The sequence below is a fragment of the Balaenoptera borealis genome (assembly GCF_965194805.1).
Source record: "Balaenoptera borealis genome assembly, chromosome: 9".
Classification (NCBI taxonomy): Eukaryota; Metazoa; Chordata; class Mammalia; order Artiodactyla; family Balaenopteridae; genus Balaenoptera; species Balaenoptera borealis.
Window position 1 is genome coordinate 90,717,151 of NC_138873.1, and position 15,456 is coordinate 90,732,606.

The following is a 15,456-nucleotide window of genomic DNA, read 5'->3' on the forward strand; positions in this document are numbered from 1 at the left end:
GCACCTTCTTTGTGTTTTCATTAGTGGCTCTTACCACGTCCCCCTTAGAATCGAGGGTACGCATTTCTCCACAATCGCTTCAGCATTTATTGTTTACAGCATTGATGCTAATGGCCCTTCTGGCTGCTGTGAGCTGATAGGTTTTTGTAATTTGGGTTTGCATGTCTTTGAACATTCGTAAAACTCATCATTTTTCTCCGCCGTTTTCTTTTCCGTTAAAAAAAGGAAACAATTGGCAGTACAATATAACTCTTGAAATTGTCTTCTTTGAAGGTTGCCCTCTTTTGAATTATTTGGTCGATTTTCCACCCCAGCGTTTTTTTCGAGAGCAGGTGTCATTTCCCGAACTGCAAGTTTGGTGAATATTTAGTGACCTTTAGCAATGGGTTTAAAGCTGCTGTTGTGGGAAGCGGCCTCTAGGAGGCAGCATTTCCCCATTCCCAAATCTGGGGAGTAGGGCAGCAGAGCCTTTCTGGAAGTCGTGTTCCTAGGTTGTAAATTACATTGGAATGTGCGTGGCGAAACCCCCACAAGTTTATGTGTCATTATTTCTTCTTGGTTTTTAAAAGTGTTTTAATTGGGGTAAAGCTTAGAATATTGTTTGTCCTAGGTGTACACAATCTGGTTCATTTGTACATTATATATGTCTATTCAAGTACAGATCCTCTTCCCATGTAAAATGTTACAGAGGGTTCCGCAGACTTCCCTTGCTATATGGTTGGTCTTTTTGAGATATGTATATCATATGTGTTTGTATACATATAGTAACACTAATCTTAATTTATCCATTCCCCCCACCGGTCGTTTTAGATGAGCATAGTTTGTTTTCTAAATCTGTGAGTGTCTTTCTCTGTGGAAATATGTTCATTTGTGTCAGTTATTAGATAACGCCTATAAGTGCTATCATAGAACACAGGTCTTTTGCTTTCCAACTTACCTCATCTTTCGTGATTATCTCCAGACTCATTTGTGGTGCCTCAAAGAGCAATGGTTCATTGTCTTCCATGGCTCATATTCCATTGTGTACATGGACCACTTCTTCTTTATCCATTTACCTGTTGTTGGACATTTTGATTGCTTCACTGTCTTGGCTATTGTGAATAAGGCTGCACTGCAGCTTTTGCGGCCTGTGTCTTCTCGATTCTTGTCTTCTCAGGTGAGAGGTCCAATGGTGCGCCTGCTGGATTGAATAGTACCTCCATTTTTACTTTTAAACACAGCTCCTTTCTGTTCTCATTATTGGCTGTTACCCCTTTACGTCTCACCAGCAGGCAGAGGGTACACAGTTCTCTAAAACCCCTTCAGCATTTATTGTTTGTAGACTTTTTGCTGATGGTCAGTCGACTGGTGTAAGTTGAAACTTTTTGTAGATTAGATTGCATGCGTCTAACACTCCCTGAGGTTGAGCTTTTATCCATTTTCCTTTTTTTTAAAAAGAGTGTGAGTAAAACTTAACTCTTCCTAATCTCTTCTTGAAACATTTGCCTGTTTTGAATTTTTTGCCCATTCCCTACTTCAGCACAAATATTTAGGGCAAGTGTCCTTTACAGCCCTGAGTCCTTGTGAATGTTAAGTGACCATTGGCTGTGACTTTAAAGCTGCTCTTGCAGGATACGGCCACAAGGTGGCAGCATTTCTCCTTTACCAAATTTGGTTACTAGGGAAACAGAGCCTTAATGGAAGTGGTGTTCTAGGTTGTATATTAGAATGGAATGTGCCAGGAAAAAGCCCTTTAACTTTATGTCTCATTACTTCTTGTTCATATTTGTAATTTACTTTTTATTTTTTATCCCAGCAAATTTGATTACAATGGTTTGTTTGTTCTACAACGGTGTGCAAGATGTGGTTCTTTCACACATATACGTGTATCTATTCTTCCTCGCATCCTTTGCCAATGTAGGTTATGACACAATGTTGAGCAGTCTTCTCCTGGTCTTCCGTACGTCTTTGGTGGTTATATATTTCACATGGTTTGTATATCTCTGTTAACCCCAATATGGTAATGTATCCAATCCTCATCCCTTTCTATTTGGTGAACCATAAGTTTTTTAATGAATCTGTGATTGCCTTTCTCTGTGGAAATATCTTCATTGGTATCAATTTTTAAGTAACTCCTGAAAGTGATATGATAGGATATGTGCCTTTTGCTTTCTCACTTACTACACTTGGCGTGATTACGTCTAGACTCATCTATGGTGCTGCAAATGGCATTGTTTCATTTTTTTCACTAGCGAATATTCCATCTGTAAATGGAGGAGTTCTTCTTTGCCCACCCATCTGTTGGTGGTCTTTTTGGTGACTTCCATATCTTGGCTATTGTAATACTGGGCAATGCAGATTTGCCTGCCTGTGTCTTTCCAATTCTCTCTTCTTAGATTATAGGTGGAGGAGTGGGCCTGCTGGATCATATGGTAGCTCAATGTTGACCTTTTTAAGGCACCTCCATTCTGTTCTCATTCGTGGCCCTTTCCAACTTACGTCCCCCTTGAAGTTGAGGCTATGCATTTCTCCACAACACCTTCAGCATTTATTGTTTGTAGTTTTCTTGCTCATGGTTATTCTGACAAGTGTGAGCTGATACCTCTTTGTGGTTGAATTCGCATGTGCCTCATAATCCGTTGAAATTGAGCTTTAAGGCATGTCCTTTTTATTTTTCAAGCAGTGATTACCCCTTAGTTCTTCAAAGTGTTCTCTTAAAGTACGTGTCACCTTTTGAAATGTTTTGGCCGTTACCTCCCTGAAGACATTTTGAGGGCAGGTTTCATTTACAGTTCTGCAGTACTTGTTCCTATGAAATGACCATTAGCACAGGCTTTAAAACTGCTTTTGCAGGTAACTGCCAGAGGGCGGCAGCCTTTCTATGTTCCCCACCCTGGTAACTAGGGAAAAGCCCTTGCGGCCTGTGGTGTTTCTCGGTTATAAATTAGAGTGGAGTGTGCCCGGACAAACCCACACAAGCTGATGTCTCCTTACTTTCGTTGGATTTTTAAATTTAATTTTTATTTTTTATTGGAGTAATTTTCCACTGTGTACGTGGACCACTTCTTCTTTGTGCATTCCTCGGTTGATGGACATTTTCATTGCTTCCAAGTGTTGGCTATGGTAAATATTGTTGGAGTGCAGGATTGCCAGCCTGTGACTTTTGGATTCTCATTTTCTCAGGTGATAGGCCCAGCAGTGGGTGTGATTGATTGACTGGTAGCACCGTGTTTCCCTTTTCAAAGCACCTTCTTTGTGTTTTCATTAGTGGCTCTTACCACGTCCCCCTTAGAATCGAGGGTACGCATTTCTCCACAATCGCTTCAGCATTTATTGTTTACAGCATTGATGCTAATGGCCCTTCTGGCTGCTGTGAGCTGATAGGTTTTTGTAATTTGGGTTTGCATGTCTTTGAACATTCGTAAAACTCATCATTTTTCTCCGCCGTTTTCTTTTCCGTTAAAAAAAGGAAACAATTGGCAGTACAATATAACTCTTGAAATTGTCTTCTTTGAAGGTTGCCCTCTTTTGAATTATTTGGTCGATTTTCCACCCCAGCGTTTTTTTAGAGAGCAGGTGTCATTTCCCGAACTGCAAGTTTGGTGAATATTTAGTGACCTTTAGCAATGGGTTTAAAGCTGCTGTTGTGGGAAGCGGCCTCTAGGAGGCAGCATTTCCCCATTCCCAAATCTGGGGAGTAGGGCAGCAGAGCCTTTCTGGAAGTCGTGTTCCTAGGTTGTAAATTACATTGGAATGTGCGTGGCGAAACCCCCACAAGTTTATGTGTCATTATTTCTTCTTGGTTTTTAAAAGTGTTTTAATTGGGGTAAAGCTTAGAATATTGTTTGTCCTAGGTGTACACAATCTGGTTCATTTGTACATTATATATGTCTATTCAAGTACAGATCCTCTTCCCATGTAAAATGTTACAGAGGGTTCCGCAGACTTCCCTTGCTATATGGTTGGTCTTTTTGAGATATGTATATCATATGTGTTTGTATACATATAGTAACACTAATCTTAATTTATCCATTCCCCCCACCGGTCGTTTTAGATGAGCATAGTTTGTTTTCTAAATCTGTGAGTGTCTTTCTCTGTGGAAATATGTTCATTTGTGTCAGTTATTAGATAACGCCTATAAGTGCTATCATAGAACAGAGGTCTTTTGCTTTCCAACTTACCTCATCTTTCGTGATTATCTCCAGACTCATTTGTGGTGCCTCAAAGAGCAATGGTTCATTGTCTTCCATGGCTCATATTCCATTGTGTACATGGACCACTTCTTCTTTATCCATTTACCTGTTGTTGGACATTTTGATTGCTTCACTGTCTTGGCTATTGTGAATAAGGCTGCACTGCAGCTTTTGCGGCCTGTGTCTTCTCGATTCTTGTCTTCTCAGGTGAGAGGTCCAATGGTGCGCCTGCTGGATTGAATAGTACCTCCATTTTTACTTTTAAACACAGCTCCTTTCTGTTCTCATTATTGGCTGTTACCCCTTTACGTCTCACCAGCAGGCAGAGGGTACACAGTTCTCTAAAACCCCTTCAGCATTTATTGTTTGTAGACTTTTTGCTGATGGTCAGTCGACTGGTGTAAGTTGAAACTTTTTGTAGATTAGATTGCATGCGTCTAACACTCCCTGAGGTTGAGCTTTTATCCATTTTCCTTTTTTTTAAAAAGAGTGTGAGTAAAACTTAACTCTTCCTAATCTCTTCTTGAAACATTTGCCTGTTTTGAATTTTTTGCCCATTCCCTACTTCAGCACAAATATTTAGGGCAAGTGTCCTTTACAGCCCTGAGTCCTTGTGAATGTTAAGTGACCATTGGCTGTGACTTTAAAGCTGCTCTTGCAGGATACGGCCACAAGGTGGCAGCATTTCTCCTTTACCAAATTTGGTTACTAGGGAAACAGAGCCTTAATGGAAGTGGTGTTCTAGGTTGTATATTAGAATGGAATGTGCCAGGGAAAAGCCCTTTAACTTTATGTCTCATTACTTCTTGTTCATATTTGTAATTTACTTTTTATTTTTTATCCCAGCAAATTTGATTACAATGGTTTGTTTGTTCTAGGTGTGCAAGATGTGGTTCTTTCACACATATACGTGTATCTATTCTTCCTCGCATCCTTTGCCAATGTAGGTTATGACACAATGTTGAGCAGTCTTCTCCTGGTCTTCCGTACGTCTTTGGTGGTTATATATTTCACATGGTTTGTATATCTCTGTTAACCCCAATATGGTAATGTATCCAATCCTCATCCCTTTCTATTTGGTGAACCATAAGTTTTTTAATGAATCTGTGATTGCCTTTCTCTGTGGAAATATCTTCATTGGTATCAATTTTTAAGTAACTCCTGAAAGTGATATGATAGGATATGTGCCTTTTGCTTTCTCACTTACTACACTTGGCGTGATTACGTCTAGACTCATCTATGGTGCTGCAAATGGCATTGTTTCATTTTTTTCACTAGCGAATATTCCATCTGTAAATGGAGGAGTTCTTCTTTGCCCACCCATCTGTTGGTGGTCTTTTTGGTGACTTCCATATCTTGGCTATTGTAATACTGGGCAATGCAGATTTGCCTGCCTGTGTCTTTCCAATTCTCTCTTCTTAGATTATAGGTGGAGGAGTGGGCCTGCTGGATCATATGGTAGCTCAATGTTGACCTTTTTAAGGCACCTCCATTCTGTTCTCATTCGTGGCCCTTTCCAACTTACGTCCCCCTTGAAGTTGAGGGTATGCATTTCTCCACAACACCTTCAGCATTTATTGTTTGTAGTTTTCTTGCTCATGGTTATTCTGACAAGTGTGAGCTGATACCTCTTTGTGGTTGAATTCGCATGTGCCTCATAATCCGTTGAAATTGAGCTTTAAGGCATGTCCTTTTTATTTTTCAAGCAGTGATTACCCCTTAGTTCTTCAAAGTGTTCTCTTAAAGTACGTGTCACCTTTTGAAATGTTTTGGCCGTTACCTCCCTGAAGACATTTTGAGGGCAGGTTTCATTTACAGTTCTGCAGTACTTGTTCCTATGAAATGACCATTAGCACAGGCTTTAAAACTGCTTTTGCAGGTAACTGCCAGAGGGCGGCAGCCTTTCTATGTTCCCCACCCTGGTAACTAGGGAAAAGCCCTTGCGGCCTGTGGTGTTTCTCGGTTATAAATTAGAGTGGAGTGTGCCCGGACAAACCCACACAAGCTGATGTCTCCTTACTTTCGTTGGATTTTTAAATTTAATTTTTATTTTTTATTGGAGTAATTTTCCACTGTGTACGTGGACCACTTCTTCTTTGTGCATTCCTCGGTTGATGGACATTTTCATTGCTTCCAAGTGTTGGCTATGGTAAATATTGTTGGAGTGCAGGATTGCCAGCCTGTGACTTTTGGATTCTCATTTTCTCAGGTGATAGGCCCAGCAGTGGGTGTGATTGATTGACTGGTAGCACCGTGTTTCCCTTTTCAAAGCACCTTCTTTGTGTTTTCATTAGTGGCTCTTACCACGTCCCCCTTAGAATCGAGGGTACGCATTTCTCCACAATCGCTTCAGCATTTATTGTTTACAGCATTGATGCTAATGGCCCTTCTGGCTGCTGTGAGCTGATAGGTTTTTGTAATTTGGGTTTGCATGTCTTTGAACATTCGTAAAACTCATCATTTTTCTCCGCCGTTTTCTTTTCCGTTAAAAAAAGGAAACAATTGGCAGTACAATATAACTCTTGAAATTGTCTTCTTTGAAGGTTGCCCTCTTTTGAATTATTTCGTCGATTTTCCACCCCAGCGTTTTTTTCGAGAGCAGGTGTCATTTCCCGAACTGCAAGTTTGGTGAATATTTAGTGACCTTTAGCAATGGGTTTAAAGCTGCTGTTGTGGGAAGCGGCCTCTAGGAGGCAGCATTTCCCCATTCCCAAATCTGGGGAGTAGGGCAGCAGAGCCTTTCTGGAAGTCGTGTTCCTAGGTTGTAAATTACATTGGAATGTGCGTGGCGAAACCCCCACAAGTTTATGTGTCATTATTTCTTCTTGGTTTTTAAAAGTGTTTTAATTGGGGTAAAGCTTAGAATATTGTTTGTCCTAGGTGTACACAATCTGGTTCATTTGTACATTATATATGTCTATTCAAGTACAGATCCTCTTCCCATGTAAAATGTTACAGAGGGTTCCGCAGACTTCCCTTGCTATATGGTTGGTCTTTTTGAGATATGTATATCATATGTGTTTGTATACATATAGTAACACTAATCTTAATTTATCCATTCCCCCCACCGGTCGTTTTAGATGAGCATAGTTTGTTTTCTAAATCTGTGAGTGTCTTTCTCTGTGGAAATATGTTCATTTGTGTCAGTTATTAGATAACGCCTATAAGTGCTATCATAGAACAGAGGTCTTTTGCTTTCCAACTTACCTCATCTTTCGTGATTATCTCCAGACTCATTTGTGGTGCCTCAAAGAGCAATGGTTCATTGTCTTCCATGGCTCATATTCCATTGTGTACATGGACCACTTCTTCTTTATCCATTTACCTGTTGTTGGACATTTTGATTGCTTCACTGTCTTGGCTATTGTGAATAAGGCTGCACTGCAGCTTTTGCGGCCTGTGTCTTCTCGATTCTTGTCTTCTCAGGTGAGAGGTCCAATGGTGCGCCTGCTGGATTGAATAGTACCTCCATTTTTACTTTTAAACACAGCTCCTTTCTGTTCTCATTATTGGCTGTTACCCCTTTACGTCTCACCAGCAGGCAGAGGGTACACAGTTCTCTAAAACCCCTTCAGCATTTATTGTTTGTAGACTTTTTGCTGATGGTCAGTCGACTGGTGTAAGTTGAAACTTTTTGTAGATTAGATTGCATGCGTCTAACACTCCCTGAGGTTGAGCTTTTATCCATTTTCCTTTTTTTTAAAAAGAGTGTGAGTAAAACTTAACTCTTCCTAATCTCTTCTTGAAACATTTGCCTGTTTTGAATTTTTTGCCCATTCCCTACTTCAGCACAAATATTTAGGGCAAGTGTCCTTTACAGCCCTGAGTCCTTGTGAATGTTAAGTGACCATTGGCTGTGACTTTAAAGCTGCTCTTGCAGGATACGGCCACAAGGTGGCAGCATTTCTCCTTTACCAAATTTGGTTACTAGGGAAACAGAGCCTTAATGGAAGTGGTGTTCTAGGTTGTATATTAGAATGGAATGTGCCAGGAAAAAGCCCTTTAACTTTATGTCTCATTACTTCTTGTTCATATTTGTAATTTACTTTTTATTTTTTATCCCAGCAAATTTGATTACAATGGTTTGTTTGTTCTACAACGGTGTGCAAGATGTGGTTCTTTCACACATATACGTGTATCTATTCTTCCTCGCATCCTTTGCCAATGTAGGTTATGACACAATGTTGAGCAGTCTTCTCCTGGTCTTCCGTACGTCTTTGGTGGTTATATATTTCACATGGTTTGTATATCTCTGTTAACCCCAATATGGTAATGTATCCAATCCTCATCCCTTTCTATTTGGTGAACCATAAGTTTTTTAATGAATCTGTGATTGCCTTTCTCTGTGGAAATATCTTCATTGGTATCAATTTTTAAGTAACTCCTGAAAGTGATATGATAGGATATGTGCCTTTTGCTTTCTCACTTACTACACTTGGCGTGATTACGTCTAGACTCATCTATGGTGCTGCAAATGGCATTGTTTCATTTTTTTCACTAGGGAATATTCCATCTGTAAATGGAGGAGTTCTTCTTTGCCCATCCATCTGTTGGTGGTCTTTTTGGTGACTTCCATATCTTGGCTATTGTAATACTGGGCAATGCAGATTTGCCTGCCTGTGTCTTTCCAATTCTCTCTTCTTAGATTATAGGTGGAGGAGTGGGCCTGCTGGATCATATGGTAGCTCAATGTTGACCTTTTTAAGGCACCTCCATTCTGTTCTCATTCGTGGCCCTTTCCAACTTACGTCCCCCTTGAAGTTGAGGGTATGCATTTCTCCACAACACCTTCAGCATTTATTGTTTGTAGTTTTCTTGCTCATGGTTATTCTGACAAGTGTGAGCTGATACCTCTTTGTGGTTGAATTCGCATGTGCCTCATAATCCGTTGAAATTGAGCTTTAAGGCATGTCGTTTTTATTTTTCAAGCAGTGATTACCCCTTAGTTCTTCAAAGTGTTCTCTTAAAGTACGTGTCACCTTTTGAAATGTTTTGGCCGTTACCTCCCTGAAGACATTTTGAGGGCAGGTTTCATTTACAGTTCTGCAGTACTTGTTCCTATGAAATGACCATTAGCACAGGCTTTAAAACTGCTTTTGCAGGTAACTGCCAGAGGGCGGCAGCCTTTCTATGTTCCCCACCCTGGTAACTAGGGAAAAGCCCTTGCGGCCTGTGGTGTTTCTCGGTTATAAATTAGAGTGGAGTGTGCCCGGACAAACCCACACAAGCTGATGTCTCCTTACTTTCGTTGGATTTTTAAATTTAATTTTTATTTTTTATTGGAGTAATTTTCCACTGTGTACGTGGACCACTTCTTCTTTGTGCATTCCTCGGTTGATGGACATTTTCATTGCTTCCAAGTGTTGGCTATGGTAAATATTGTTGGAGTGCAGGATTGCCAGCCTGTGACTTTTGGATTCTCATTTTCTCAGGTGATAGGCCCAGCAGTGGGTGTGATTGATTGACTGGTAGCACCGTGTTTCCCTTTTCAAAGCACCTTCTTTGTGTTTTCATTAGTGGCTCTTACCACGTCCCCCTTAGAATCGAGGGTACGCATTTCTCCACAATCGCTTCAGCATTTATTGTTTACAGCATTGATGCTAATGGCCCTTCTGGCTGCTGTGAGCTGATAGGTTTTTGTAATTTGGGTTTGCATGTCTTTGAACATTCGTAAAACTCATCATTTTTCTCCGCCGTTTTCTTTTCCGTTAAAAAAAGGAAACAATTGGCAGTACAATATAACTCTTGAAATTGTCTTCTTTGAAGGTTGCCCTCTTTTGAATTATTTGGTCGATTTTCCACCCCAGCGTTTTTTTAGAGAGCAGGTGTCATTTCCCGAACTGCAAGTTTGGTGAATATTTAGTGACCTTTAGCAATGGGTTTAAAGCTGCTGTTGTGGGAAGCGGCCTCTAGGAGGCAGCATTTCCCCATTCCCAAATCTGGGGAGTAGGGCAGCAGAGCCTTTCTGGAAGTCGTGTTCCTAGGTTGTAAATTACATTGGAATGTGCGTGGCGAAACCCCCACAAGTTTATGTGTCATTATTTCTTCTTGGTTTTTAAAAGTGTTTTAATTGGGGTAAAGCTTAGAATATTGTTTGTCCTAGGTGTACACAATCTGGTTCATTTGTACATTATATATGTCTATTCAAGTACAGATCCTCTTCCCATGTAAAATGTTACAGAGGGTTCCGCAGACTTCCCTTGCTATATGGTTGGTCTTTTTGAGATATGTATATCATATGTGTTTGTATACATATAGTAACACTAATCTTAATTTATCCATTCCCCCCACCGGTCGTTTTAGATGAGCATAGTTTGTTTTCTAAATCTGTGAGTGTCTTTCTCTGTGGAAATATGTTCATTTGTGTCAGTTATTAGATAACGCCTATAAGTGCTATCATAGAACAGAGGTCTTTTGCTTTCCAACTTACCTCATCTTTCGTGATTATCTCCAGACTCATTTGTGGTGCCTCAAAGAGCAATGGTTCATTGTCTTCCATGGCTCATATTCCATTGTGTACATGGACCACTTCTTCTTTATCCATTTACCTGTTGTTGGACATTTTGATTGCTTCACTGTCTTGGCTATTGTGAATAAGGCTGCACTGCAGCTTTTGCGGCCTGTGTCTTCTCGATTCTTGTCTTCTCAGGTGAGAGGTCCAATGGTGCGCCTGCTGGATTGAATAGTACCTCCATTTTTACTTTTAAACACAGCTCCTTTCTGTTCTCATTATTGGCTGTTACCCCTTTACGTCTCACCAGCAGGCAGAGGGTACACAGTTCTCTAAAACCCCTTCAGCATTTATTGTTTGTAGACTTTTTGCTGATGGTCAGTCGACTGGTGTAAGTTGAAACTTTTTGTAGATTAGATTGCATGCGTCTAACACTCCCTGAGGTTGAGCTTTTATCCATTTTCCTTTTTTTTAAAAAGAGTGTGAGTAAAACTTAACTCTTCCTAATCTCTTCTTGAAACATTTGCCTGTTTTGAATTTTTTGCCCATTCCCTACTTCAGCACAAATATTTAGGGCAAGTGTCCTTTACAGCCCTGAGTCCTTGTGAATGTTAAGTGACCATTGGCTGTGACTTTAAAGCTGCTCTTGCAGGATACGGCCACAAGGTGGCAGCATTTCTCCTTTACCAAATTTGGTTACTAGGGAAACAGAGCCTTAATGGAAGTGGTGTTCTAGGTTGTATATTAGAATGGAATGTGCCAGGAAAAAGCCCTTTAACTTTATGTCTCATTACTTCTTGTTCATATTTGTAATTTACTTTTTATTTTTTATCCCAGCAAATTTGATTACAATGGTTTGTTTGTTCTACAACGGTGTGCAAGATGTGGTTCTTTCACACATATACGTGTATCTATTCTTCCTCGCATCCTTTGCCAATGTAGGTTATGACACAATGTTGAGCAGTCTTCTCCTGGTCTTCCGTACGTCTTTGGTGGTTATATATTTCACATGGTTTGTATATCTCTGTTAACCCCAATATGGTAATGTATCCAATCCTCATCCCTTTCTATTTGGTGAACCATAAGTTTTTTAATGAATCTGTGATTGCCTTTCTCTGTGGAAATATCTTCATTGGTATCAATTTTTAAGTAACTCCTGAAAGTGATATGATAGGATATGTGCCTTTTGCTTTCTCACTTACTACACTTGGCGTGATTACGTCTAGACTCATCTATGGTGCTGCAAATGGCATTGTTTCATTTTTTTCACTAGGGAATATTCCATCTGTAAATGGAGGAGTTCTTCTTTGCCCACCCATCTGTTGGTGGTCTTTTTGGTGACTTCCATATCTTGGCTATTGTAATACTGGGCAATGCAGATTTGCCTGCCTGTGTCTTTCCAATTCTCTCTTCTTAGATTATAGGTGGAGGAGTGGGCCTGCTGGATCATATGGTAGCTCAATGTTGACCTTTTTAAGGCACCTCCATTCTGTTCTCATTCGTGGCCCTTTCCAACTTACGTCCCCCTTGAAGTTGAGGGTATGCATTTCTCCACAACACCTTCAGCATTTATTGTTTGTAGTTTTCTTGCTCATGGTTATTCTGACAAGTGTGAGCTGATACCTCTTTGTGGTTGAATTCGCATGTGCCTCATAATCCGTTGAAATTGAGCTTTAAGGCATGTCCTTTTTATTTTTCAAGCAGTGATTACCCCTTAGTTCTTCAAAGTGTTCTCTTAAAGTACGTGTCACCTTTTGAAATGTTTTGGCCGTTACCTCCCTGAAGACATTTTGAGGGCAGGTTTCATTTACAGTTCTGCAGTACTTGTTCCTATGAAATGACCATTAGCACAGGCTTTAAAACTGCTTTTGCAGGTAACTGCCAGAGGGCGGCAGCCTTTCTATGTTCCCCACCCTGGTAACTAGGGAAAAGCCCTTGCGGCCTGTGGTGTTTCTCGGTTATAAATTAGAGTGGAGTGTGCCCGGACAAACCCACACAAGCTGATGTCTCCTTACTTTCGTTGGATTTTTAAATTTAATTTTTATTTTTTATTGGAGTAATTTTCCACTGTGTACGTGGACCACTTCTTCTTTGTGCATTCCTCGGTTGATGGACATTTTCATTGCTTCCAAGTGTTGGCTATGGTAAATATTGTTGGAGTGCAGGATTGCCAGCCTGTGACTTTTGGATTCTCATTTTCTCAGGTGATAGGCCCAGCAGTGGGTGTGATTGATTGACTGGTAGCACCGTGTTTCCCTTTTCAAAGCACCTTCTTTGTGTTTTCATTAGTGGCTCTTACCACGTCCCCCTTAGAATCGAGGGTACGCATTTCTCCACAATCGCTTCAGCATTTATTGTTTACAGCATTGATGCTAATGGCCCTTCTGGCTGCTGTGAGCTGATAGGTTTTTGTAATTTGGGTTTGCATGTCTTTGAACATTCGTAAAACTCATCATTTTTCTCCGCCGTTTTCTTTTCCGTTAAAAAAAGGAAACAATTGGCAGTACAATATAACTCTTGAAATTGTCTTCTTTGAAGGTTGCCCTCTTTTGAATTATTTGGTCGATTTTCCACCCCAGCGTTTTTTTAGAGAGCAGGTGTCATTTCCCGAACTGCAAGTTTGGTGAATATTTAGTGACCTTTAGCAATGGGTTTAAAGCTGCTGTTGTGGGAAGCGGCCTCTAGGAGGCAGCATTTCCCCATTCCCAAATCTGGGGAGTAGGGCAGCAGAGCCTTTCTGGAAGTCGTGTTCCTAGGTTGTAAATTACATTGGAATGTGCGTGGCGAAACCCCCACAAGTTTATGTGTCATTATTTCTTCTTGGTTTTTAAAAGTGTTTTAATTGGGGTAAAGCTTAGAATATTGTTTGTCCTAGGTGTACACAATCTGGTTCATTTGTACATTATATATGTCTATTCAAGTACAGATCCTCTTCCCATGTAAAATGTTACAGAGGGTTCCGCAGACTTCCCTTGCTATATGGTTGGTCTTTTTGAGATATGTATATCATATGTGTTTGTATACATATAGTAACACTAATCTTAATTTATCCATTCCCCCCACCGGTCGTTTTAGATGAGCATAGTTTGTTTTCTAAATCTGTGAGTGTCTTTCTCTGTGGAAATATGTTCATTTGTGTCAGTTATTAGATAACGCCTATAAGTGCTATCATAGAACACAGGTCTTTTGCTTTCCAACTTACCTCATCTTTCGTGATTATCTCCAGACTCATTTGTGGTGCCTCAAAGAGCAATGGTTCATTGTCTTCCATGGCTCATATTCCATTGTGTACACGGACCACTTCTTCTCTATCCATTTACCTGTTGTTGGACATTTTGATTGCTTCACTGTCTTGGCTATTGTGAATAAGGCTGCACTGCAGCTTTTGCGGCCTGTGTCTTCTCGATTCTTGTCTTCTCAGGTGAGAGGTCCAATGGTGCGCCTGCTGGATTGAATAGTACCTCCATTTTTACTTTTAAACACAGCTCCTTTCTGTTCTCATTATTGGCTGTTACCCCTTTACGTCTCACCAGCAGGCAGAGGGTACACAGTTCTCTAAAACCCCTTCAGCATTTATTGTTTGTAGACTTTTTGCTGATGGTCAGTCGACTGGTGTAAGTTGAAACTTTTTGTAGATTAGATTGCATGCGTCTAACACTCCCTGAGGTTGAGCTTTTATCCATTTTCCTTTTTTTTAAAAAGAGTGTGAGTAAAACTTAACTCTTCCTAATCTCTTCTTGAAACATTTGCCTGTTTTGAATTTTTTGCCCATTCCCTACTTCAGCACAAATATTTAGGGCAAGTGTCCTTTACAGCCCTGAGTCCTTGTGAATGTTAAGTGACCATTGGCTGTGACTTTAAAGCTGCTCTTGCAGGATACGGCCACAAGGTGGCAGCATTTCTCCTGTACCAAATTTGGTTACTAGGGAAACAGAGCCTTAATGGAAGTGGTGTTCTAGGTTGTATATTAGAATGGAATGTGCCAGGAAAAAGCCCTTTAACTTTATGTCTCATTACTTCTTGTTCATATTTGTAACTTACTTTTTATTTTTTATCCCAGCAAATTTGATTACAATGGTTTGTTTGTTCTAGGTGTGCAAGATGTGGTTCTTTCACACATATACGTGTATCTATTCTTCCTCGCATCCTTTGCCAATGTAGGTTATGACACAATGTTGAGCAGTCTTCTCCTGGTCTTCCGTACGTCTTTGGTGGTTATATATTTCACATGGTTTGTATATCTCTGTTAACCCCAATATGGTAATGTATCCAATCCTCATCCCTTTCTATTTGGTGAACCATAAGTTTTTTAATGAATCTGTGATTGCCTTTCTCTGTGGAAATATCTTCATTGGTATCAATTTTTAAGTAACTCCTGAAAGTGATATGATAGGATATGTGCCTTTTGCTTTCTCACTTACTACACGTGGCGTGATTACATCTAGACTCATCTATGGTGCTGCAAATGGCATTGTTTCATTTTTTTCACTAGCGAATATTCCATCTGTAAATGGAGGAGTTCTTCTTTGCCCACCCATCTGTTGGTGGTCTTTTTGGTTACTTCCATATCTTGGCTATTGTAATACTGGGCAATGCAGATTTGCCTGCCTGTGTCTTTCCAATTCTCTCTTCTTAGATTATAGGTGGAGGAGTGGGCCTGCTGGATCATATGGTAGCTCAATGTTGACCTTTTTAAGGCACCTCCATTCTGTTCTCATTCGTGGCCCTTTCCAACTTACGTCCCCCTTGAAGTTGAGGGTATGCATTTCTCCACAACACCTTCAGCATTTATTGTTTGTAGTTTTCTTGCTCATGGTTATTCTGACAAGTGTG